The 26,561-nt window shown below is 38.8% G+C and overlaps 1 protein-coding gene across 2 annotated transcripts in view; it reads left to right on the top strand.

Moving 5' to 3' along the window:
• Positions 1–168: 168 nt before the first annotated feature.
• COL8A1 (collagen type VIII alpha 1 chain) overlaps positions 169–26,561 on the top strand; it is an 86,441-nt gene continuing 60,048 nt past the window's right edge. For both annotated transcript variants that reach the window (XM_083881509.1, XM_083881510.1), the window contains exons 1-2: positions 169–233; positions 16,439–16,565. The gene's annotated coding sequence lies outside the window, so the exon portion shown is untranslated. The remainder of the gene's footprint in view (positions 234–16,438; positions 16,566–26,561) is intronic.

The raw sequence follows: 26,561 nt of genomic DNA, 5'->3' as shown, positions 1-26,561 counted from the left end.
TCCAGCTTGCTTTTCCTCCCTCTCTCTGTCCCCAAAGAGCACAAGCCTACTCTACAATGCCTTCTGAAGGCTGTCTGCCTGCTATCCTCACTGCCCACCTACCGTAGGGAGCAGCTCCTCCCACCTGCACATAAAAGCCAAGTGCATGCTACCAGCAGCAGATCAGAGCACTTTCTCAGTCCTCCACTGTTTTGAACCAGTGATCTTCTCTCCTTGGATCTTGTGTACTCAAGGTAAGATTACTGCTACTTCAGGTTTCTGTTCTAACCAGCTATTGTGAGGAAGTCTTAATGTGAACTCTAGCTCTGCCTTGCTGGGTGGTGCTGGCTCCCCCCCGCCTTTTTTTTTCTTTTTTTTTTTTTTTTTCAGATGTAGTGTCATCTGACATTTAAGTTAGTAACAGTCTGTTGTTTTAGCAGTGAAATAAAAACAGATCTTGCTGGGAAACACTGTGGCTGGGAAAAGGTCTTCTCTCCCTTTCTGATTGATTTTGAAGAGATTAGTACACCCAGACCAATTATAACAATTTATTATCCCTCTTAATAGTCTCCTTCTCAGTCTAGTCAAAGTTATGAAAAAAAAATTCACTGTAAAGCTTCCTTAAATTCTGTCTGAGGAAAAAAAAAAAAGCTTAGTGTTCATTTAAGGAGGGAACTGGGTTTTATTGCTAATATCATTTACTAGCTAGATTGAGACAATTCTGGGACTGAAGTGCATCTTCACAGGTTTCTTTGCCTTTAAAAAAAGTGCAATGGAACTGAAGCCCTCACAGAAGCACAGTAATAAGACGGATGGAATTCATTATCTTGTACCAAATATGCTTAAAGTAGATATTTTACAAACAAAGTTCTGTTTCTTGGAACAACAGACCTTGTGTCTCTGTGAAACTTTTAGATCAGCTTGTTTATATTTTATCTGCAGTTTTCCTACACAGGCATTTCTAGCAGTAGAGGAAGGAATAGTTAAGTGCCTCAGAGACAGCTACTGAACAGTTAAAACATTTAAAAGTGGTTTCAAAACTGTATTTGCATTCCCATCCATGCATCTGTCCATCCTCACAGAGATGAATCTATTAGTGACCAGTAGCAGTTTTTCACATTGTGTGAGTCAGTGCACTTTTAACACACAGTCACCTGTTTAAAGAAATTCCATCACAGAAATCCTAATCCTACAATGCCTCTCTCCAGTGCTCAGAGAGGAGGGAAAGCATGAGCTACCAAAAGCAAGCAGTTAACACTCTCTGTAAATACATAATACATTCTTCAGTTAAACAGTGATATTTTCTTCTTAATGTCTAATTTTCTTGCTAAACTGAGTCTTTCTTGGTCTTTCACAAATAGAAAGACTGCTCTATAAAAGAATTAAGTCCATATATAACTGTACTCACATAAGCAGCAATATTTTAAGCCATAGCACTGTATAACAGCAGAACTCTGCTCCAAGTACCCTTCTCTGCATACTGTATCTAAGATTTTTTCTGAATTTATATGTTATCTGTTCTAACTAGTGGGGAAAGAAAAACACTGCCTTCAGCTATTTGCCTGCAAGATTACATAAGTATCTTCAAAAAAATCCCAAACAACAAAAATCCAAAACCCAAATAAATTGAACTGTTCAAAAACCAAAGTACAATGCTTTCTATAGCAAACTTACAGTAAAACTATTTTTGCATCCAGGTAATTAATATAAATTGCCCATAGAAGACAGGAAGAGAGCTTAATGGTTTTCCTCATGACTGTCATTAACTCTGAGCTACAAAATTTTATTTCTCAGTTAATATTGGATTTTTACAGCAAATCTCACCTTTCCAAAAACTGTTGTAAAACACAGATATGTGATTTTAAGTTCAACGCATAAGAATTTAGGTCTACAGTGTGGCAGTAAAGCCTCATTTGTTCACACAGAATTTTACTCTATCAGATAAATCAAAAATTTTAATAGAGCAAATTTCATGAAGAAAAATAGTGCATTTGCCACAGGAAATGTATATATAGCAAAATACCTTTTATTAAAGCCTGCTGTGAAATGTAATGTTTTGGCATTTGAAAAATGGATTGCAGGACTTATTAAGAAAACTCTATTCAAAGGAATGCATCTAATTTAGATCAGAATCTCCTCTGAGCAGTTTCCCTCTTGGGCTGAGTAGGTAATTCAGTTTAGCATCACTTTGCAGCAAGGGATGAAGGGAAACTGCATCCTGCAGGTTTCCAAGAGAACTAAGATGTCTAGGAATGCACTTATTGACTTCTGTGCTCATCTGAAACTCCTTTTTACAAGATCAAAGCATACTGGTATTAAAATGATAATATTGCATTTTTAAAGTAATGCTATAACCTGAAAGAAAAAAAAATATAATCACTGGGAGAGCAAGGAATTCAGATTTTTGAGTAATGAGCATAACATTTAAAACTAATAGAGGTAAAGAGACTCTATTAATTTTTTCATCCACAGAACAGTTAAGTGTTAAGCAGGGATGCTAAGCCACTTCTCCTGGCAGTTATGCTTAGGTTTTTTTCATGTTTATTTAGGGCAGTAATATCCACTTAAGCCACTAGTGTAACTCCCAGTGCTGTCTAAAGTGCTAGACTAGATACATAGAAACAGGGGATAAACATATCACTGTCTGCTTATCTATGCATAGTTCTGCCACTACCACTGCTTGGGAGAAATTCTTACCTTTAGGAATTTATTTTCACACCTCTCTGTAGGGAGAGATTATGTTTTCTTCTGGCCCTGCTGTCACTAAATATATAAAATATTTTACTCAAGGTCACAGTGAAAATTCATGGTAGAGTGTCAGATTTAGCTCCTCTGGTTTCCAAGCCAGCACTAATCCCACACTTCATTTTGTATTCAGCTTTATAAAGTCTACCCCTTTGTAGTTGCTCTGTCTTTGCATGACTCCTTAGGGCTGAACAGCAGGGAGAATTCCAATGACAAATCTTGAGAGAGGTAGTTTACTCCTAACACTTTCAAACTTACTGTGAAACTGTTTACAACCCCCTTAACAGGATTTACAAATAAATCATTCTTGGAGGGTATAAATAAATAAACAAATAAGCAAATGCTCATCTCTTTCTTACATTCTGTGGTTAAAGGAGACCAGCCCAGTCTTGGCAGGCTGAGGAAGCAGAAATCCACTGCCATGGACCAGAAATGATGGGCAATACCTGACTATAAGAACTCAGTCTTGGTAACTCAGCAGCAGTAAAGAGCTCAAAGAGAAACTCATAGGCCTTAAGCAAAATTATTGAAAGGATCTTGTAGGGGATATTAATATTAATCTTCCTTTCTTTTCTACATTCACTATCATGTGCTACTTCTGTAAACTTACAGGATATAATTTTATAGCCCTTAAAACAAACAGACAGGCAAGCAAACAAAACCCAAAGCCCCAACCACCAGCTTTGTCCTATCCCTCTAGTTTTTAGCCCTCAAGTTAATTTATGAGGGTACAGATTCATAATTGCTCCTGTGGCCTTGCAAATATTGCATTTCAAAAAACCCTCAAAACCATCAAAACAAAACAACCAAAACCAATTAAACAAACAAACCTCCCGACCTTACCGAACACATTCCAATTCTCAATTTCCAGAGTTATTACCCTAGCAAAGGAGGCCTTGTCTCTTACTCTTTTAACTTAAAAATTACTGCTAAACATGCCTTGTTCATTGATAAAGTAGTGAACACGTGAGGACTAGAAAAGGCACCATTACTGTTCATCTCACTATCTGCCACAGAAGACAATTTTCATATATCTATGAGCATATCTGTGTGGCAGAATTTTCTGCCCACTTATTCTGTGTCTTGCTATGTATCTCAGGGGAGGTAAGATTTAAGTTTTATCTCTTAAGCTTAAATATATCCTTATACTTTCCCTTACCTCTTTTACCTTCCAGTTATTGCAGGCTGTGAGTTCTTTCCTTCTACAGGGAGATAATTTTTAATTTTCACTATTGTCGTATTTCTAAAAGAGCAGTGGTTCAATGGAGGTAATGTAGCGAAGAACAAGACAAGACAAAAACATTAGAGGTAGTTTGTTCTGCATGTTAAAAAACCCCAGCAAACAGCTGTAGTTAACTGTACAAAAGTTCCTTGTTTTGCCACTTACACTTTCTAAAGTTTTGTGCAAGTGTTATTGCCTTTTATGTGGCTTTCCCTCTGCAAACAGAAATCCCAGCAAAAGCTGTGGATCTATATATATATTCCAGATTATGATGACTCTTGGTTCTGAAGCCTTTTGTGGGTCTTGAGCAATAGCTATGCCTATTCTCTGTAGTCATCAGTAAACAATTATGCTTGCTCTCCCTGCACTCCTGAAATGTTGGATGTGTTTCTGTAATTGTCTTGATGTGTAATGAATTTAATGTCTCATAATTGTACTGCAGGGAATTAATACCACTATGAAGTCTTGGGACATCTTTAGGTGATTAAAACTTCATGCCAGTCCATATTTTATGGCAAAAGCAAGATAAATATAAGTCTTTTGCTCATGCATGGCAGGTGAAACTGTTGAGGGGTGACATTAAATGGATCCTTTTCAAAAGGGAGTGAGAATCGGTGCCCTCTCTTGGCTACAAAAACCATGTAAAGCAGCCCTGTGAGAGTGTTTATCGGTTCCCTCTGCTGGCTACAAAGCCCAGGCCAGATGAGCAGCTGTGTTTGCGGAGGCGAAGGTCTGAACTTGTATTCCCAGTGCTGGGAGCCTGTGGTGAGCTGATGACTGTGGTGTCTGTGCATGTCTGTGGACATCGTTCTTTATGGGGGCTCATCAACAGCCACGCGGAGTTCAACACGAGGGCACTCAAAAATAATAGGGACTTCCTGGTAGGTAAGAAACTTCCCACTTTGGATTGGAGAAACATGCTAGCAGCTATGCCATTCATAATCCTACACAGCTAGGGCATCCTTCTTTTCTGCATCATATGCACACCTTGCTTTTTCCACCTCCTCAAGACAAATGTGTGTGTGTGCTCATTACACTCATTCTAGAGACGTCTGGGCAGTTAGCGCAAAGATTCTTGGCAATCCTGAGTGTAACACTTCAAAATGTCAGCTTCTGAGAACTCCACATTTACAAGAAGTAAATGGCACCAAATAGTACACTCCAACCTTAAAAAAAACAAAAACAAACCCACAAACAACTAAGCAAAACTAACAAAAACCCCATCACAAAACAAAATAGAAAAAGAACCTAACTACTTCTTTCCCATTCCTGTAGGAGAAGGCCTATATAACTTCGTTACACAACTGGAGAAACAGGTCCATACAATTTATGCAGTCACTTTGAAATAAAGTGGAGATGAAAAAAAAAAATGTACTTCAAACTTAAGAAAGAGTTTTTGTTTTAAAAAAATATCCATAGCACTAAAAATCCCAAACTCCTGGATTAGCTATGCCAGTTTACTTCAGCTCCTAGGAATCTATCATGGCAACATATAAGATTCATAAAAGCTATCCCATTAAAGAGAGAATTCATCAAAACTAACAGCTTGACATAGTAGATATCAAAGGTATATTAAAAGCCAGAACTTTGAAACATCTGCAGCATATGTTTCCTGCTAACTGAAAAAGCAACCACTCTTTCCAGACCAACATACTGCTGCATTCTTCACTCTGAAAGTAAGAGGCTAACAGTAGCACACTGTGGATTTGCATAGGGAACTCCAACCAAAGCATTTGACCATTTTTGCAACAGAAAATTCTGGAGAGTAAAACAAGTTTCTGACAAAACCCACTCTTATTATATGAAGCAAGAGCACATGTATGTAATACATATTGTCTGGAATGGAGATGCTTACTTTGCCTCTCACTTGACATAGTTTTCACAGGGACAGAATGGAAGGTGGCACAGCCCCAGGGACACACAGAGCAAAGATAATCAATTTACCACTAAGGAAATTTAGCAGTCAAGTCTGCCAGCACATAACTCACCTCTGTTCTGCCCTTCCATTCTTCCCACCATGCATGGAGGAGTGAATCCACAGTGTTAGAACAAGAGTCTTTTTGTAGCTCAGAGACCAGAAATTCTCTTTCAGCTTGCCTTAAAGAAAAGCAGCAACAACAAAAAAGGGTTCAGATACTTCCTAGTATTCCTTTTTAAATGAAGTAGGTGATCTTAGTTGAACTCTCAGTTGATGGATATTAATGTAAAACGCACAACTGGGACCCTTGCTGGCAAATCTCAGCAAAAAGTCAAGAGGTAGTTGCTTTAGGTCAAAGCAGAGCAATAAAAGCAAGAGTGTGAGGAAAGTTTATGTTGCCAGGATTGATAGATCTGCCACCTGCACTATAGATGAAAAGCAAATGAGCAAAGAGCAGTTAAGGAAGTATATCTCACAAGCACTAGCATTCACACAAAACATTTTTTAGAAAATGAAGGGAAAAAAAAAGACAACATTCAGTACTTATTTTCTTTCAGTCAGTGGCTTGAATTGAATTTACCATAGTAGCACGTCACATTGTTTGCTGCAGAAAAATGCAAAGCTTAGGCCTTTAGGAATAAGTCTCTTGTGCTTTACTGATTCCAAAAATGTCAGTGCTTGTCAAAGTGTTTTTGAAATAAAACCAAAACCATGTTAATAAAATGAACTTTCCAAGACAATGCTGGCCAAAACTGATTCTTAGATTTCTTTTCAGTAATAAACTGCCTCTGTGGTTGCTGAGTTGATAGGGAGAAGGATTTAAAGGATCAAAGCCAAGTTCTGGTTAACTCAGGGTAAAAAAAAAAAGAACACTGAAACAGAACACAAGCCCTACAGTGAATGGACAGACTTTTGCTGAAGGTGGGCAGAGCTTAGCAAAATCCAGCTATGCTTTCAAAAATGGCTGTAATCACTATTAGGCTCTAATTGAAGATATTCCAGGACTGCAATATTCATTGTGGGTACACCTTGTGATATGCTGCTGTAGGTTACTGGACAAGCCTCAGTACTTTAATATGTAATCACAGGCTGAATGTTAGTTCAGAAGTGCTACCCTGCCCATTTATTAAGTAGTAATTCTCTAAGTGAATTAACAACAGGAAGGATTCTGTCCCATTCTATTCCAGCCTTATGGATAAAGAACTCAAAAATACACTGCAGTGAAGGCAGAAGGTGTTCATGATGGACTGAGCTCCTGCTGTGCACACAAGTTGCATGCAAAGCCAGGCAGTGAGAGCTCCAGACTGTTCTGCTGTATGTTCCTATAGGTGCAGACACAGCAGCAGTTCCTGTCTTCCATGGACGAAAGTAGTGCCACAGTTGGACATTCTGTGTCTGTTTCAGGAGTTCCTGCTCTCCTCCAGTTCAGCCACCCTAACTAAATTTAGCATGTCTATGCAGTACAGTCCAAGCTGCCACTGCAAGGGTTTGGGGTTTTTTTAGTGTTTATGCTTAGGAACTCTGACAGACTATTATTATCTTTTGGATATCTGAGTTTAACTTATTACATCAGGAAACATGGAAGACATTTCAGGATTGTTCCCTAAGCTTGCATAAGTAGTCCCAGCTAAAAACACTGTTCACACAGAAAACTGTAAGTTTAGCATTCAGTTTTCATATTTGATTAAAGAATAATTTACAGGAGGTTTGTTTTTGTTTTGTTTTGTTTTGTTTTGTTTTGTTTTTTTTTTTAATGCACTGGTATAGAATTATCAGAGATGGCTTTTAAATTGTAATTTAAAGGAAATCCATTTGTCTCAGGTATGTTTTATAATGTCACCTTCATTCCATTTTGATTTTAGATTGCTCTTAAGCAACTAGCTGCAAATACTCAGTATCTAAAATCCAAGCAGTGGTGGTTAATTCTGCCATGTGATTCTTATGGAATATTTCTGTTCCACAGTCAGGACAAGATAGCTCTTCAGTTCAAATTTCAAACACAAATACTGCCTTTCACTGAGTTCAGAATTCACTTACAATGAGTATTTTATATCATTCTTCGAAATATCCCATTTTCAACATCATATCTCTCACTACTATGCTAAACACTGTCAAGAGCTCAATACAAAAGGACTGACAACCAAAATAAATTCAATTTGTGACTGTCCAAAGGCATTTTCTCTGCTACATGTGCTTCTAACTTTCTACTAACTGCTTATCTCATGAAAATAAGTATTTTTTAAAAAAAGTAAACAGAAACCCATTCTATTTTCAATGCTCCACTTGTCAAGCACGTTTTAAGAGCTAGAATTTTAGCTTGATGGACATCCACAACATACACAAAGCCTTATCCTTCAAAACAAGGACCACAGCTGAGACCAAGAGCTGCTCCTGCAATTCCCCCCAAACCTGGAGGAGGCTGAGGAAGTAACACGGCACTTTCTGGGGTCACTCAGCATGACAGACCCCAGCTCAGGGTGGTGCAGCAGCCCTTCCTTCCTGCCTTCTCCTTCTCTGCCACCAGACATGATGAGAAGAAATATTTTTGCTCTGTCAACTGCTTATAAGTTGAGAGAGCTTCAGGAGAACACGAAATGTTGTACCTAGTGCCCAAAAGCTGTCAAGATACCAAGAGTTTGTGTCTGCATCCTGTACATTCTGCATTCTTTGTGTCCACTGTCAGCGGGCATCCTTCTTCCCAAGCTTTGTTAACATCACTCCAGGTCTAAGATGACAGAAGCATGTGAAAGCCTAAACCTTAACATCAAGGCCTAAACATTAACAAGGAAATTCTACTGCCTGGCTGTCACTTAGAGCTTGCTTGTTACCTGCTGTTTAGTGGATTAAACCTCCCTTCTTATTGATTAGGCTTGAAAGTATACAAAGATCAAACATTGAAGAACATCCTTTCATAAGAAAATTTTACATATTCCACACTTTGCATCAAGCGCATCGCATTTAGCCACCAGTGAGTTGTAATGGTGCTCTAAAACAAAACCAAACCAGAGGGCACCCTGAGGGCTCCACCCTGCTCCACGGCCATTACTGATGGTGACATAGTTCTGAGGAAACCTGCCATGGCCTGGTGGGGTGGTGATGTGTCACCCTCACCGGGCTGTGGTGACATCTCCCCCTCACAGGGCTGTGGTGATGTGTCACCCTCACGGGGCTGTGGTGATATGGTGCCCTCAATGGGCTGTGGTGACATCTCCCCTCATGGGGCTGTGGTGACATGGTGCCCTCACTGGGCTGTCATGAGGGCCAGGGCAGCCCAAGCACTGCCCAGGCCAGGCCATGTCAGTCAGGTGGGCCCCTCGCCCTGGAGCACCTCTCACCCCCTGCGGTGGTTGTGTCTCCCTCACACTCCCACATCGGCGCCATTTGTGCACAGGGGCAGCCACAAAACTCATTTACAACCTGCGCCTCCCCCTCCCAGAGGAGAGGCAAGGGTTGAGGAGGGCAGAAACTCCCCACAGCCCAGTCAGCTGAGGAGCATTTATGGAAACACAATGCACTTGAGGTTTCTTGGGTTTTGGAGATACAGCCCCGGGGCTTTGCTTCTGCGTGCCAGCCCTCGGTGCCCCTTGGAGAAGGATCTGGGCGGCATTAGCTCACACAGATGCCGACAGTGCTGGAAGGCCAAAAATGAAGGGGCTGTGGGGAGGGGAGGGCTCCACTCTGAGCTGGAAAGAAAATGTCACATCATGTGAGGGAAGGCTGCTCAGAAAGAGAAGGGAGGCTGCTCCAGCACATGCTACAGGAGGGTCAGGACCTTTTACATTTCCACATCTGGAGGCAAAACTGAGGTTGCTGAAGTTAATTTAAAAAAAATAAATAAATAAAAAGGGCATTTTGAAGTCAATATTCTTATATTCTTGGATCTTAGAATCCAAAAACCCACCTGCAAAAGATACTACTGTATATAGGTATCTAGTTTGAGAGTAACCAGTCCTTTAGAGTTAAAATTCTAAACCCTCAGAACTCCCCCCCAAAATACCAAACACTTGGGTGGGATGTGAGGAAAGAAATGTCATGTGAGGAAAGAAAATGATAAAACTACTGTACTCGACAGGCAGGGGAGTTCAGAAGGCAAACAGCTGAATGGAACAGCTTCATCATTTCTTTACAAAGTATTCTCCTGGCCCTGCTTTGTTCAGCATAAAGGTTTTTAAGGCTGAGTCCTTTTGATCTGTATGTTACACCCCCTAGCATGGTGAAGCCCTGACTCATGATCAAGAGTTTGAGACAAACAAAAAACAGCAGCTCCTGGACTTGAAGGCTTGTATATTGTACACAGAGCAAAGCTGACTCCTGGGCTCTTGCTCCAGTCACTTTAACACGGTCCTGTTTACACAGATGATTGGTATGTCTGGAAAGACACTGTGCTACAAATGCTTCACCGCCCTTTCCTGGCTTCAGAAACATCCAAGAACCTCACACACAGCAGGTTAATAAATTTATCCTTAGAAGCACTCTGGCAACATCACTCTCATTTGAGAGGAAATTGAGGCACAGAGAAAGTTGCTGGTGTAGCATTTCAAGAGATTGCTCGTGGCCAGATTCTCAAGTGTCTTCCCATCATGATGGGAGCTCGATGGAGAGTTTGATTCCCATCCGGGCACCTCAATGAGAACCAGATTTTCACAAGTGATCAGCACCCAGTAGCTCTCACAATGAAACTTGCAGACAGATTTTCTAAGAAGTTCCTTTGATCCTCTGGCCACTGCCTCAGTGGAGGCAGAGAGCTTTTGAAAAATCTGATCCCGCTTGCGGGTGCTGAGCACTTCTCAAAATTCTTGCTAAAGTGACCTGGCCAAGGATGCAGACTAAAATCTGAGCAGAACCACTTTGCCTAATCCTTAGGCCAGTGATTTAACCACAAGTGTATTCTTCCATCTTCAGCAGAGAAAGAATAGACACTAGTTGGGGCAGCAGTCAAAATGCCAAACAGCCACCAGGATCCATGCCTGCCAAGAAAAATGCCCGGATACTTGTGGGCAAACCAGACAGCCACATTTTGGTACTTCCCTGAGAAAGAATTATTTCTAGTAGCAGTGCCAGAGTCTGGCAACCTGGTTTATGCTCTTTCCAGATGTACCTCTTTCTTTCTGGGCTAAAACCTTTGTGAACATGCCCCCAAAACAGGCACACCCTCCCCACTCTTCAGAAAACACAGCAGCTATCCAAACACTGTCCTGCCTCCATTATTCTTAGAGAGCCAGGCATGCTCGGGCAAGACAACACTATTTTCTGTAACGATTAAGAAGCAGTGATCGTGGCAGTGAAGATTCTTGTTTTCATTGAATATTTCATTCATTTTTGAACATAAGCAACCACTTAGCTGCAGTTGTGCTAGATGCAGAGGAGGAAACACATGCTATTCTTGGCCAGACTTCACCTCTGTGGGAAGCAGCAACCTCCTTAAAGCAGCCTCTGTACACTGTATGATTTAGCTACATTTATGATTGTCCTGAACCTCAAGCAAGGACCTGAGTATCTGGAAGTGTAAATGTGTGCAAAACTCCCAAGCCCCGGCCTGGATCCTCTATTTTATGCCCTGTTTGTGTACAGTCCATTTGCAAGTGACAGTTTCCAAAGCCATGAGCTAAAGGTTAACTTAAAAAATTTTCTTCAAACTGACTGTATTCATTCAGCTGCCAACTGAGATGCTGCTCTCTGTGTCACTCAGCAGCAGCTTGCTGTACTGTCTATCTCCATGTCAGATTCCAGCTTTCATTAAATGCTCTCTGTCTCGCCTCTGTCCTCAGCTTTCAGATCACTTCCCAAATAAGTATCTGACCAGTCTGGCAATATGAAGATAAGGCACCCAGTCACTAGTATGCTTTAAGGGAGCACAGATATCACATGGTAACTATTGAATGAAAATGTTTACAGAAAAATAGTTTTGTAAAACAGCTCAGACTAAGCTGTTGCTGAATGTTGAGCTGAAGCTTCAAGCTGTATAAGCCAAAAACCGCAGCTGTATCTTTTCTAGCTACAGCTAAAACCAGCAAAGTGTACTGGAAAAACCTTTTTGGGGAAGGGAGGGGAGGGAGATACTCTCCTAGCAGAGGATTACATCTAGAAGCAAGTGTGAACATTTGTCTACTCTGCTGGTCCTATACCTGCAATAGCACACGATATAAGTGATGATTGTGGTTTGTACTTTGATTGTTGAATGGCTGCTTTCACTTGATTCTGACATCTGCTGCAATAATTATTGTAGCAACTCTTGTCAGAAGCTGGACTTCAGAGCACTGCACCAGTCTAATAATACACTCTCAGCTTTACAAACAGAAGAAATGAGGCAGGAAGGGATGAGCTCATGAAGCACATTTATGCAGGCAGTTAACTGCACATGCTTTGATGTACTTTGTGACCTAAAATGTTAGAGGGAATATCACTGGAGGAACTTGGTTTATTAGTTGTATTGTGGGCCTTATGGTTTTGTTACTGAATTTGTCACTATAACTTTTCTCTTCTTCTATCTTGCAGATTTTTGTTTATTTTCAATTCTCTTTTCCTGTCCAAGAGGAACCAAGGCATTTCAGTGAAAATGCTGGGGTCAGCTGAGGGCCCAGGTCAAGAAGTCTGTCTTAGGTGTTACCTGCTGTAAACTCAAAATCTAGTAACAGTTAAAAGAAAGGTCTTAGCTCAGAGAGTAGTGAGCTAATCAGGACACAGCTGCTGGTAAAGGACTGGGAGATGTGCTGCTGGAGCAGAGGTACCAGAAAGGACCCGTGGGAAAGACTGGCAGGTTTGATAGTCCAGCCTAATGTGCCTTTGGAGCAAGAGCAAACAGAAATTCCAGTGGTGACAGGAAGGATGCTGACAGTCAGCAAGTTTGATATGCAGAAGATAGACCTTTCTGTGCAGTTGGCTTACTCTGGAGTCCAGGTTTTGGGGCAGTAGGGCTGCTCCATTTTGCTTTTCGAGCAGTATATATCAGCACTGACTTTTTCTCCTGGTCTTAAATGTAATTTGTGGCTTACGTCTTTTGTATTAACAAGGTAGCACAGAGACTGAAAGGTAGGATAATCAACTCCAGATTATCAGCCTCATTATGAGATTTTGTTACTCTGGGAAGTCTGTGTTTCTGTCAAAATTTATCAAGAAATGCAGTCCAAGAATTGGGAGACATTTCCTTTTATGACTAATGCTTGCATTTCCACTAGGAAGCTGTAGTTTTGAATTTACATATTCTGAGAAAATGTTTTGCTTAGAAATTCCTGCTTATTCCTTTGGGAAATAATTGGAATTGCTTATTAAATATAATCAGTTAGAATTGGAAGAAAATCCACTTTCGGGAGAGAACAGTCAGCATTTCCTAAATCATTCTCCTCTATGTGCCCATGCAAACAATCACTGGAAATCACTGCCTGGCACTGGTCTTGTAAGAATCCGAATCCCATTTTTAACCCAGACAGGCATTAGAGAAAACTGTACTTCAGGAAACTACACAAGGCAGCCTCCCTAAACTGAGTAGTTTTCCAGCCTTTACAGATTCATGCATGACAAAGCAAAACAGCCTCCTGACTGAATTCAGACAGCTAAATAAATAACTTTTTAAGTGTTTAAATGTCATTGTGAAAGTAAAAAGATGACATGTGCTGTATGTGTATCAGCTCTACAAAACCAGAAGTAGTTATATTATAAATAAACAGAGTTTGCTTGGTATTAGGGACATAGGAAATTCCATTCAAGAACAGACAAATGGCACATCTTGTCTGGTATCCTGCATCTGGCACAGGCCTATAACAGATGCTTAAAATACTTGGCTCCCTTGGTCCCACAGTCTCCCCTGTTCCACCTGCCACCAACGTTATAAATCACAGTTTTCTTAACCCCTGGTGAAAGTCCCTTCCCTGCTCACTTGCATAACGTGGGAGGTGGAAGCAAGGGCCAAGGGAACACATACTTGGCCTGTGTGATCCTTATTGTAGTGTTTGGTACTGAGTCTGCCCAATCTGTGGTTCTGCCTGCTGCACAACGTGTAAGGCATTGCTGCCTGTGCTGCCCACATAGCCAAACAAAGCAGCTCGCAGATGAGGACTGTGCTTGGCTCCAGGGAAAGGGGGGAGTGAACCCCTCCTCGTTCTTGTTTGTACACAGGAGGCCAGCACAGCTACCACTGCCCTGTTACTGATCAGCTTCTCTCTTTCTATCAAGGCACTGCATCCTAATTGCACCCTACTGCTCAAGGATATTTATATCCTGGTGTTGCTTTCCTTGTAACTTTGAAAGTTTAATGCATGATGACTGAAAATTAGATGAGTTTATTCTTTATCAAGCAGAGTTCACTTTTGTCCTTATTCCAAAGGTTATCAAAGCATGGTTCATCTACCCAGTGGGTCACTAAATGCAGCTTCCTCTCTTTGGGTGACTGGTGTTTCTAGCCATTGTCACCAATGTGACATGCCTATATCCAACAAAACTGACTGTGACATTCTCTCTTACTAGAAATGTTACTTACCACAGGTAAACTCCTTCATAGCTAGCTTTAAATTCAATGATACAGTTGGTTAAAGGCCTCTAAAACAGACAAATGAAAAATCCATACATTCCCATTTAAAAAGTTAAAAGTTTTAAAACCCCATGTATTGATTACATTAAAGCCTTTCTGTATTCCCTCTCTGTATTTCTGTATATGTGAAATATAATAGTATTTTTAAAAGGCTAAAGAGAACTTATGACTACAGGTAAAGCAATCAGTTGGGGGAAAAAAATTGCATTTGAAAAAAAAAATTATGCCCCTCAATTTGAGTATATTGTCTCTACAGTTGCTAAACACTGCTTTTAGAGACTGACCTAATAATTTTTTTACGTATTAATAAGGGAAAACTGAATCCTGATGGTGTGCAAGGGCTGTTGGCTACAGTTTCATATGTCGGTTTTCTCCATGCTCAAGGATTTTCTGATTTTGGTTCCATTCTACTGAATAGAACATTCAGTGTCAAAGGTGTGAATCTAGAACAGACCTTTGATCTAGCTACCCCAAATTTTGTATCCACAAAGGACAAGACTTTGCCGCATCAATCTGCTTGAAAAGTGTACATATTAAAGCTGCTACAGTACCTAGGAGAAGTTTGCATCCTTTAACATATTCCAAATTGATATTACATTCAATGAGACTCAGTATTAACAGGAACTCTGTAACTTTCTGTACTTCTTTCCTGTTTCACAAGAGCAATGACTTTCAGAATATTCATCTTATTCCAGTCAGGAACAGTCGTAGAGGTTTTTCAAGGCAGACAAATGAGTAAGCCACTTGTTCCAAATAAATGGAAATGGTGTTCCAAGTTTCCTAGACAGCTTTAAAAACTACATACAGCAATTCAGCTGCTTAATCTATTATGTTCTACATCTCACATTTGAGAGGACACAAAATTGCATGCTTTTTATTCCAGATATAGGTTGTTTTGTCCACAGCAGTCCACAGCCACCTCGTTTTGTCTCTGTTGTTAACATACATGCTGGCCACCTTGCTCATGCCATTCCCAAGAACGCAAGTAGCACTCTTCAGAGAAGGAGAAACTGCTGAGGTTTCCAGACTGCCAGGGATATCCTAAGTAATAGTGAACCAAGTTTCCTAATGTCTGTGATTGCATTTGTCCGTTTGTTTAACAAGGATGTTAATATTTTGCTTTCTGAGGAGAAATGTTGTAAATCTCAATTAATATATCCATTACAAAAAGGGCATAAATTACAGCTTTAACAGTGCAGTAAAACAGAACATCTGCGTGAATAAATAATTATAAGGAGATATGTAAAACTATAAAAATAACTTCTTTACTGCAAACCTTGCCTTAACAAGAAACATAACTCCTTCCTCCCTCAAGAAATCTGAACACACTGACTCATGTCTTTGTTTAAGTGTCATGGTAAATTTGTTCTTTTATAACATGTAGTAGTTTAGCTTTGAACTTTTGAGTTTTGGAAAAGGCAGAGCGGAAAAATGTTTTCATGGGAGAGGAGTGCACATTCCAGAGCTGTCGACTGTTCCTCGTTTATGAGGCAGGGGAAAAACTACTTTGGTTTTAGGCTTTGGTTGATGCAATTTGTTGTCTGGTATTTTGTGATAAACCAAAGTTTACACTGTATGCTGAAGTATTTCAATTTTCTCTCTCATCTTTCCAGCTTTTGCTGGAAATTCTGAAAGCTTGAAACTGACTGCTGTTGAGGAGAGAAAAAATAGTTGTGTACAATTAGAAATAATGACCCTTTGTAATATACAAAGTAGTCCAGTGAGAAAATAGCATATAGTTTTCTGTGAGTTATAGAACTGCACCAAAGCATAGTGGAGGAACACAGATCCTCCAGATAAAAACAGAACAAACCAAAATGAGCCCTTCATGGTGCCTTTGTAACCTGAGCAACAGTTTTAAACACAATTTTCCTGGACTGTTTCATGTTTATTTCATGTATTAATGTCTGATTATATCAAAAATACTAAAACAGGAAAATAAAATAAACTCTCAGTAGCTTATTTATTCAAGTAAAATCAAAAATATCTTTTTGCTCTCCTGCCTTTTTGAAGCCTATTAACATACATTCTTTCTTCCTTCTCTTTCTAGAAAAGGAATTGCAGATTGCCAGAATCCTTCAAATTTGATACTCAGCACTTTTATGACCTCTTCATTACTGGATGTGGAGTCTGGATATCAGAATTGGTATAGTGAAGTACTCTTCTATTAAACTGAGGTAATTTTCTGACATAATTAATGAAAGTCTAATGTTGAAACAACATGATTAACATGTCTTTCAGAGTTTCATTTCCTAAGAAAAATTATCACCATTGAAAAGGATCTATCCTGTCACAAATCTTCAGAGACAAAAGGTAGAAACTACATGAGAATGCAGACATCTAGACAGAAATGAGAACTTCTCCATTCACAAAGCCAGAAGATGTTGGGGTATTATTCTGAGAGAGGGAGGCTTTGCTGAGGACATCAGCTTCTTTTCAGATACAAGTTGAGATGGGTTTCTGTTTATTGGGATAGGCATTCCTACAGTGCCCTACTTCACAAATATGACTCACTCAGCAGGAAAACTGCCTTTCTGAAAGCCCACCAGTCACTGGTCAACAGTGTCACATTTTCCCTCAAGAAAAGAACTGCACATAGCACAGGGCTGATGTAGGCACAGTGTGTCACAGGAACGTGCAGCTTAGGATGCAGACGGGAAGGCACTCAGCTGCAGAACTGTAGTGAAAAAACAACAACCTAAGCAGGTGCCTCTGAGGCTCAGCCATAAGCATGCAGAGATATAATTAACTTCAGAACCAAGTTATGTAAAAGATTTTGAGAAAGTATCTTCCTTTCCTGGCACATCAGTAATCAACATACTGTCAGTTTTCTGTCCGTTGCCCTAATAGCATTGCACAACATTCATAGTATATTAACACAAGTCCTAAAGATTGAAATGGGTTGTCATGAAATCAGCACTCCAGACAAACAGAAACAAAATGCAGAGCTAGGAGCACAGGAAGATCAGCTAGAGGCTAGATATATTGTTATAAGTGTATCTAACAAAGCTGCCGCAGGCTCCACATTTGCTTTCAAAGTAATAGAATTCCATTACAAAACAGTAACCAACATGGAACAAAGTTCTTTGAGGTCATTTAAAGCCCTGTCTGTTAAACAAATGATACTCCAATTTTATTTTTTTTCCAAGGCTTCATATTTCTTATACATTTTCAGCAATTTTTGACCTATCCGTTTCCTAAACCAGCACTTTGGACCATTGAGAAATTGTTTGCTTAAAGCCAGAACTCTGATTTCAATACCTTTCTGTTATTAATATTCCTTAAGTTACATTTCAGCTTCCAATCAAGGTTTGCTGCAACAGTTTCTCTTTTGATGCAAGTCCACTGTACAGTACCTTGGATCTCAGCTAGAATGCACACCATGTCATGTGAACAGTAAAAAACAATATAGCTCAACTTTCCCAAAGTAAGTTGAATCAGGAGTTTTAAGGATAATCAAAACCATATTTTTACCAGCATGCAGAGCCCGTAAGTCTTTGAAGCAATACAAATATATTCATACCCACATTGCACTTCATTAGAAAAAGAATCTCACACCCAAGAACACAAAAATTCAGTATATTGAATAATTGTGGAACCAAAAAATGGAAGAATACGGTGGTCTTTGCATGAGAAGTGCATCATAAAAGGGATTCCAGTAAAACAAGGTGATTCTTCAGACTTTGTATAAACTTTTTTTATGCCTTTCTTAGCAGACATCAGAAAACTTGAAGACTTTGTATAGAACAGTATTAATTACAGAAGTATTTATGATTTCTGTTCTTCAGGTGAAACTTAGTTATGTATGAATTGATATACAAGTACATGCAAGTACAGAAGTGCATATACGTTTCTAGCAGAGCCTGCCACTAAATATTTAAGCCCAGCTGATAGTCTGTGGTAATGTCAACAGATAGATGCCAGTCAATTTGGTATTTTATATCAGCAGGTTATTCTACATGTGAAAATACATCTGTTGTGTAAATGCAACAGAGTATTCCATTCTACATATGAGAATAAATGCAACAGTATGTTCCTTATAGATGTTGTTTATGTGCAAGTCTTTACAGGACTTTGTGTCTAGACCGAATCTGAATTTAGACTGCTGTCACTGAGAGCAGAATCTACATCTTTGTGCAGTTTCTTTCATGTTTATTTTTATTTTAAATACTGGCTTTCTTTCCACTGCTAACTACAAAGGCTGATTTATCAATATAAGTGGAAGTTACCCGAACAGCAGCCAAAATAGAACAGAGTCAATAGCAGCAATTCATGGCCTTCTTTAGTTTGTTGTGGTTTCTTTAATGCTCAGAGCCCATACAGGCAAGAAACTATTTCCCATACTGGAGATGGAAATACTGCTCACCCTTTTGTAGAATACAAAGCTAAGAAACGAAATTTAAATTATTTAGTCAAAACTAAATACTTTCCTCATCTCAGAAAGGCAGCGCTGCCCAATTCAGCCAACCTGCGGCTACCTGAAAAAGGGAATAATTTGATTACCTATGCCTGAAATCACACATTTTAAAGTTGTTCTAACCACAGTGTAGGCACAGCTTAATGGAATGATTTCACCATGCAGAGTTATTTCCCACGTTCCTTGGTTACTCCAGTAATGTAAAAAAATTCAGGAACTGGAAAGGCATATGATCCATCGAAAAGAGAATATTGTGGTTTCTAAGAAAAATATTTATTACCAAGTAAGCTATTTTGATTTATTAAATGATAGCTTCCCATCATAGTGTTTTTTGATACGGTGTTTGAAACCACAATGATTCTACAAAGCCAACACCTTATTTGTTTAAAGGCACTCACTTGTGTTTTTCTTAATAGAAATATCAGTTCATGACAATGCCAGGTTCGTAGAAGCTCGTCCAGGAATAATTCTTGAAAAATTATTTTTTTCCTAGAGTGTCCATTAAGCCAGGGCAGGCACTGTGTCCCAGTGCTAGTCTTCTAACATTAGATTTATAGGATGTTATAATTAACAACAGGTGATGGGCAGCACTACATGCACAGCAAGCAAAGTGAAAAGACTGGCAGCTCAAAAGCCACTTGTGAATCATCAAAGCTTTTCCCTGGACAAACTCAGTAGTAAACCTGATAGGTCTTCTGGCAATTGTTTTGGGTTGAGTTCTTTTTGTTTGGTTTGGTTTGTTTGTTTGGGTGGTTCTTTTATTCCACCACCACCCTTGATCCTTTTTCCTATCAAAGACTAGGGACCATCTGTCTGTTTTTACAGTTGTGTAGCTTTTCCACTTCTGTGTTTACTGTCTATAAAATGAGACAAATTATACTTCTCTACTCAAAGAGGACTTCTTGGAGGATTACAGACAAGCCTACACTTGTCTGTAATCTTGTCTACACAAGTCTACAAAATTTTGAAACAATGCAGATTTTTAAGACACATTTGTGTCTCCATTATTCCATCTCTTTCAAACTTGTGTTCTGTACAAATAACAGGGGGAAAAAACGGTTCAAAACACATACACCCTCCTTCAACTTTAAGAAAAGCTGTGCTTCAGCTTAGGGCTAAAAATGAAGAAGAAAGACACTGAAACACATAAATTGGCAAAACAAAAATATGTCCCAGATAAGTTTTCATTTGCTTAGCTAAAGAAATATCTTTTTTTCCTTCAGTTGTGAGAATATAAACAAGGCAAGGTATGTTGGGAAAGGCAATGACTTTATTTAACCAAGTGAAGAAGGACATGTATCCCAAATCTACCAACAGATCTAACTTTTATGAATAATTCTCAATGTACTAACCTGATGTGATCATGATATTCATGAGTTAATTATATGTTGTAACGTATTGATTATAACAAAGAAGTACTTTATTGTAATTAAGAAACCACACCTGTTTTGCATAACCTACTAGTATATTCTTATGGACAGTAGTAAATACTTTAAATACACTAACTGGTAGAAAGATATAAAAAGAAAAATATTTAGAAGAAGAAATATTTAACAAGAAAAAAGGTCAGTATTAGTACTGTAGGAAGGATTTGAGATTTTTCATGGATATCATGCTCTTGCCAATATTCCATGATTTCCTCTACAAATAATTCTTATACATTAAATTAGTTTCTGCTGAAGCTCTTTTAGTGTGTTTTTCCCCTCCTTTCACCTCCTCACCTCAAAATACACTTGCATCAGTAACCTTAAATTTCTTAGCACTATTATATTAGAGAGCAATTACTATTATTCTAGATTTATGTTACCAGGTTGCCAACAGGACCACGTGGTGCAGTGGTGAATTTATCCTGCTTGGTGCAGAGTTTGCACTTCATTAAAATTCACACAGCAGTGCTTATCTATAGCTGAGACAAAACGTGGCCCAAGGGAACACTTGTTACTCTGGGTAATTAATCAGAGGTGATGGGAAATTTTTCTTAGTGTTCTTGATAATCTCTAGGGCATCATCCAACTGTGAAATTTTGGCCTTACTGAAGTGGAAAGCAAATTTCATCAGTAACTAGAACAGGCCAAGACATTTCTCACAAAGCACTTCACGACCTGGTGTCATCTGGCAAAGATTCTCAGTACAGTCTTTTTCCAGAACTGGAGCAACAGTTCATTTCTATTGAATACTTCACATGCATACATTAAAAGTCTCTTCTTTTGGCAATCATAAGCATATTTGAAGAAAGGTTCCACACATTCTTTAGGGTAAATACCTTTTTAAAGGTCTTGAATCTATACTCAAAAGAAGTCTCTTAGCTCAGTGAACTTGCAATCAAATCCTCAATAGGAAATTCGTGGTTTTGCATGGGCAGGGAGAAAATACATAAAATTGTCAAAATGCTTGAAGATTCAAGCACATAGCTTGAAACAGCTGGAGAACTTCCCCTTTTTAGAGTGAGGCTAGCCTCAAAGATAATTTTTTTATTAGAAAAAAAAGAATCACTCCCTCCTCATCCCTTTGAGCATCAGATGCTCAAAGTTGTGTTCCTGAAAAAATAATACCTTAAAAAAAAACAACCCAAACCAATAGCATTTTGTTATTGTGGTTGCTAGGCACAGGTTTTCAAATTCATTTATGTTGAGACCACACAGAAGTGTGTTGTTCTTACTGAAGTGTTTCAGGATAGCTAAACTTCTACTGCATAAAAGTAAGAGGAAGTTTAAAAAGACTGAAAATACTTTCAATTCAAAAGAAGAATCTTCCCCAACCCAAAGGACTATTCAAACATCATTCAGGTCTCTTAGAAAAAGCTCAGTGATTTAGACAAGTGTTAGAACTGAAACTGACTCAGCAATTTGATTTCCCTTTAGATCTTCTAGGTACAACTTTATTATCACTGAATGTAAATATTTAATTAACATTTATTTCATGTTATCAACTATTCATTAGTTTAGCCATTCTTGTCCTAAACCCAAGATTTTTTTTCCCCATCTATTTAAAACAACATTATTTCAAGAGTTATAATATATACAAAAGAATTGAATCATGAACAGTTATGGTATATAGGACAGAAGTTTACAGGCTAAATTTGACTGATATTTCATTTAAGTGTGGCTGCAACATAGAGAATTGCTGAACAGATACTGATGGACAGCTTTATTGAAGCTCACAAAGCTGCAAGCTTCCTATTTCTTTTTTTGACTGACCCCTGGCTCACAGTAAGTTTGTTCTGATTGAGAACATACTGTGTTACTGCTGGATACTCTTGTTTTGAGTGTGTTGTACAAATTTCACTGTGGCAGGAGCTAAATGAAAGCCCATTTTCTCAAATTATTAAGCAGCATCATGAATTCTAGCATGGACATTTCAAAAAAGTTTATTTCTCATTGTGATGACTAATACAAACTCTCCATAATAGATTCACAAAGGGATTAACAATTTTATGAGTTTAGCAAAAGTAACTGGCTCTCAGCATTAATTGCAGCTTTGAAAGTCTGTCCTAAACAAGTCATTGTAATGCCTCAGATCCAAAAGAGAATCAGTTCTCTTCTTTACAGGTAGATACTTAGATGGATGTAGCTTCTTGATACTACTTCTTCTTAAAGGGAAGTTTATGCTGGTATTTTGCTTTTAGAATGAGCTATATCTCATTAATTGAGTCAATTATGAAACAAGACACTTCTGGGGACAAGTTAACCGTGCGTGCCGAGGTCTACATTTCAAGTGCAGCACCTGGATGCAAAACCTGTACCCATACTCATGGGACACATAACTTTCCCTGAATGCTTCCACTGATGAGCAGCAAGGCCACCCACTGCTTGTGTAGGTCTGAGTACACTTTTTATTTGTGTGCCTCATTCTTTTGCATGAAAACAAACTAGTGATACACTACGATGTATCATTAGGATGATAAACTGGTTACTGTTTGTGAAGCAATAGCATGTTGAAGTCTGCTTAGCCCACCTCCCTGAACTCAAGGATAGAGCTATATGAATTCTGTGTCAAAGAACTTAAGGTCTTGCTGTTTAACTCTAGGACATCCACATTGCTTATCTAATTTGTGTATGTGTCCTGAGATCTGATTCAGCCATGTCAGTCTGTGAATAGCTGGAGTTAAAGCAATTTAATGCATTTCACACCAGGGACAGAATTAAGTATCTCCATGATTTTTAGTTTAATATTTATATGCTTATATATAGAATTTTCTTAATGGAGAACTAAAATCAAAAGTCAAACATAAACAATGCAAACTACACTGCATTTGGGCTACAGAAATAAGGGAGAGATAAGATGAAAGCTCTTTGTACAAATAAATTACCTTAAACATTGTAGACGAACAGCACAACAAAACCTGTAAAATATCCAGTTCAGCAAAAATATCCTTTCTATTTCTGTTCCCTTATTAAATGAATTAATACTACCAAGCCTGCTAGGTTTATACATATAGGTGGTGTATGCTTGTCAGGCTAACTAACATCCATCTAGATACTGGGACACTTGCTGTCATTGTATCAGGAAAAAATTGTGGTAGCAGGAGAGCAAAGGAAATTTAAAGTCTCTTCAAAGATTATTATGCAAACTTTATGGATTTACTTGCACAGAATTACTCATACCCACCACCAAACAGTTGAGTGTGACTGCCCCCAGAACTGCAGATAAACACTGTAGAAACAAGCTATATCTAAACATACTTGCTTGAGTTTAGTACTACACCTAGCTACAAATTTTGAAAGTAGGTTACAGAATATGCTGTACCTCAGACCTGATGGATTAAAAGAAATAACTATTAATATAATTTCTTTTAAAGTAAGTAATTCCCGACTTACAGTATATTTTGGAAATTAGTAAGAAAAAGAGCAGCTAAAGAGATCTGGATTATTCATAGACTTAGACAAGATGGAAAACAATTATATCATCCATCCCGTTTTCCTGCCAATGAAGTACTGTTCCCTGCAGTACATTTTCTAATGCTTAGTTTTTGAGGACTAAGTCTTCAAAGGACTCAAGTCCCTTGAGAAGGGAGATTCCAGCATTTCCTTTAGACACATACTGGCACACTCTGTCAGGCAGGTTTATCCTCCCTCTCTTCAACCAAGCATTTCCTGTCTTTTCTTATTTCATCTTCCACTCAAGAATTCTTCCTTCTCCTTAGTGCCAGGGCCTTTCAGGAATCCGGAAGGGACACACTGCCTACAGGAACAGATATTCCCAGAATAGACTATTCCATAGTATGGAAACCTATAGCAGACAATTTTAGAACATACTAGTAGGCTCCTTTTGCTGGTCCTTGTGTGCCAGCTGGGCAGGATGCATCTGAAGGGTACTTAACCAAACTGGAACATTTTCAGTTCTTCAGTATGAAATCTGGGGAAAGTATCTGTTAAAACCAAAGGCTGACTGCCTCAGATCAGGTTAGGAGTGCTGAATGAACATCTTGCAGCGAAAAATAAGTACTATGTCACTAGTGATTCATCCCTTTAAATAAGTGGACATAAGAAAGAGGCCTGAATAAAGCAGAAAAATGTGGAAAAAAACATTGCCCCAGTGGTGACTGAATACAAACCCATCACTGCTGGATGGATGTGCTCAGGAGAGTATCACATATAGGTACAATATTCACAGTCATGCTACAGACACAGTAGCCCACAGCAACTCATTCCAAGCAGTTCTGTTATTGACAGAGCAGTTGTGGGAAAAGATTTATTACCACTCAGCAGGCTGTCTGCAGACTCAGCATCATGAAATCCTGATGTCTGTGAAGAGATCCCTCTGTAGTTCCTACAAAAGCTGGTGTTTTCTAAGGAACCACTGGCCAAATATGGCCTAAAGGTTTTAGACATCTGAAGGGTCAGGTCAAGACAGGAATTTAATAGTGGTTTGCTGAGTGGAAGTGTTAAGGTCGTCAGACTGAGTAATACAGGCTTTTAACCTGAGCAGTTCAAGTCTGCTATCTTGATGACGACATTGTACTGCAGGTCATGATACATGTCATTCCTGAACTAGAGGTGTAGCTTTGTCTTGAGAGAGCCTGGCCAGAGTACTCAGGGATGTTTTCTGAGAAGAACAACAAATGTTACATATCTTCTTGTCCTTCAGATTTGAGGAGGTGGACTTTGTAGTCATTGGTCTTGCAAAACAGTTTGCAGCAGGGAAGGATTAAGTTTCCATTACCTAACTCAGACGACTGGCCAAATATAAAACAAAAATGATGAAATAATTTGGTTGTAATTTGGTCTGGGTCTTTGAAGGGATAGAAATATTCTTGGATGTGCCCTTTGTTTTGACACATTTATGCTGATTACAAATGGAAGGGTAAAGTTGAAGTATAATTTCCTCGAAACTGTCTTCAGCCCCACTTTGTTCTAGTGTCTCTGACAGAATCCCTTTGACAGTGAAGGAACTTTCTCTTTTAATGTGATTGTTCTTGAAGGTGTTTAAAGAATCCAAAAGAGAAAAGGAAATAGTTCTACAAGTAATTTGTGGAAATCTGGAAAGTATCTATAACTTGTAACTTATACAAGGCAATGTAACTTTAATAAATCTTTTGCTGCTCTTTTAGAAAAAAAAAAAAAAAAAAAAAAAAAAAAAAAAAAAAAAAAAAAAAAAAAGTAGAACCAGAAAAGCTGCATCAGTATCTTATTTAAATTAAAATTCTGAGAGCTAAATCAGTGTCTTTTCTTTTATGTTTTACTGAAAAAGCACTTGGGTGCTGCTGTGCTGCTTACTTCAGCAGCATCAATTTCAACAATGAAAACTAATTAACAAGAATAAAGACAAGCACATCTGAAGTAAAAAAAACAGGTTAAAAATTAGATCTTTATATACTTCATTTGAAGAACTGTAATAGCATTCAAAAAGGAGAGAAGCAGAGAAGTCCTATGAAGTGCAAGGTTTTTGTCCTGAACTACCAAAAATTGGATGATCATCAACTGATGTCCAATATCTATTTTAAAACATAGAGGCTTTCAAAATTTTGATGCGAGTTGAAAGACACATACTTGTTGCTTTGAAAAGAGCAGAGAGAATAATTTAGAGTGTTTCGCAGTGCTGAGTTACTAATTAGCAACACAGTAATCATTGATCCCACCAGCACACAAATGCTTCCTGCTTCAGTGATGCACTCCCAGGGAAGGGGCAGGGAAGCTCCATTGGGCACATCTGTGCAGCTTCATTTGGTGGTAAATTTAGGTTTTCAATTAATTCTTCCCTAGTAAACTGTGAAAAGGCAGTTCCTGGGAAAGCAGTGGGAAACTTGTCCCATTTTACTCGGCAAGCTTCACCCATGCCACAGAATGTTTTTGACAAAAAATGATGAGGTATCCTAAATTAAATTTTAATCTGCACCCTGACAGGAGGTGCAGTAAAGAAGAACTATCCACCTCTAGTGAAGGTTATGTTTCTGGACAGGATTGCAGCTTGGGCAAGCCTCTTCCTGTTAGGGGTCAAGGTCGTAGATTCAGGGCAAAGACAGTAACACTGCACAAAGCACAGTAACACTGCAAAGACCTTCAGACCAACTCAATATTCACAATAAGATAAAAAAAGAAATAATACTTTCTATTGAATCAACAGTCACAGGAACTGCAAAAAAGGAAAAAGAGGAACACCCTCCTTCTTAGAGCTATGCATGGAACTTACCATCTGTAGTATTTCCAGGTGTTCCATCAAATGCCTGGTTAGTCATAAAACTTTACTAAAAGTGATGCCTTGAGAGGCTACTTGGATCAGAGGCTAGACAGTGTCAAAGGAATAAAGTAGGTATTTA

The sequence above is a fragment of the Zosterops lateralis genome (assembly GCF_965231275.1).
Source record: "Zosterops lateralis genome assembly, chromosome: 2".
Taxonomy (NCBI): Eukaryota; Metazoa; Chordata; class Aves; order Passeriformes; family Zosteropidae; genus Zosterops; species Zosterops lateralis.
This window is presented reverse-complemented; position numbering and strand designations above follow the sequence as displayed.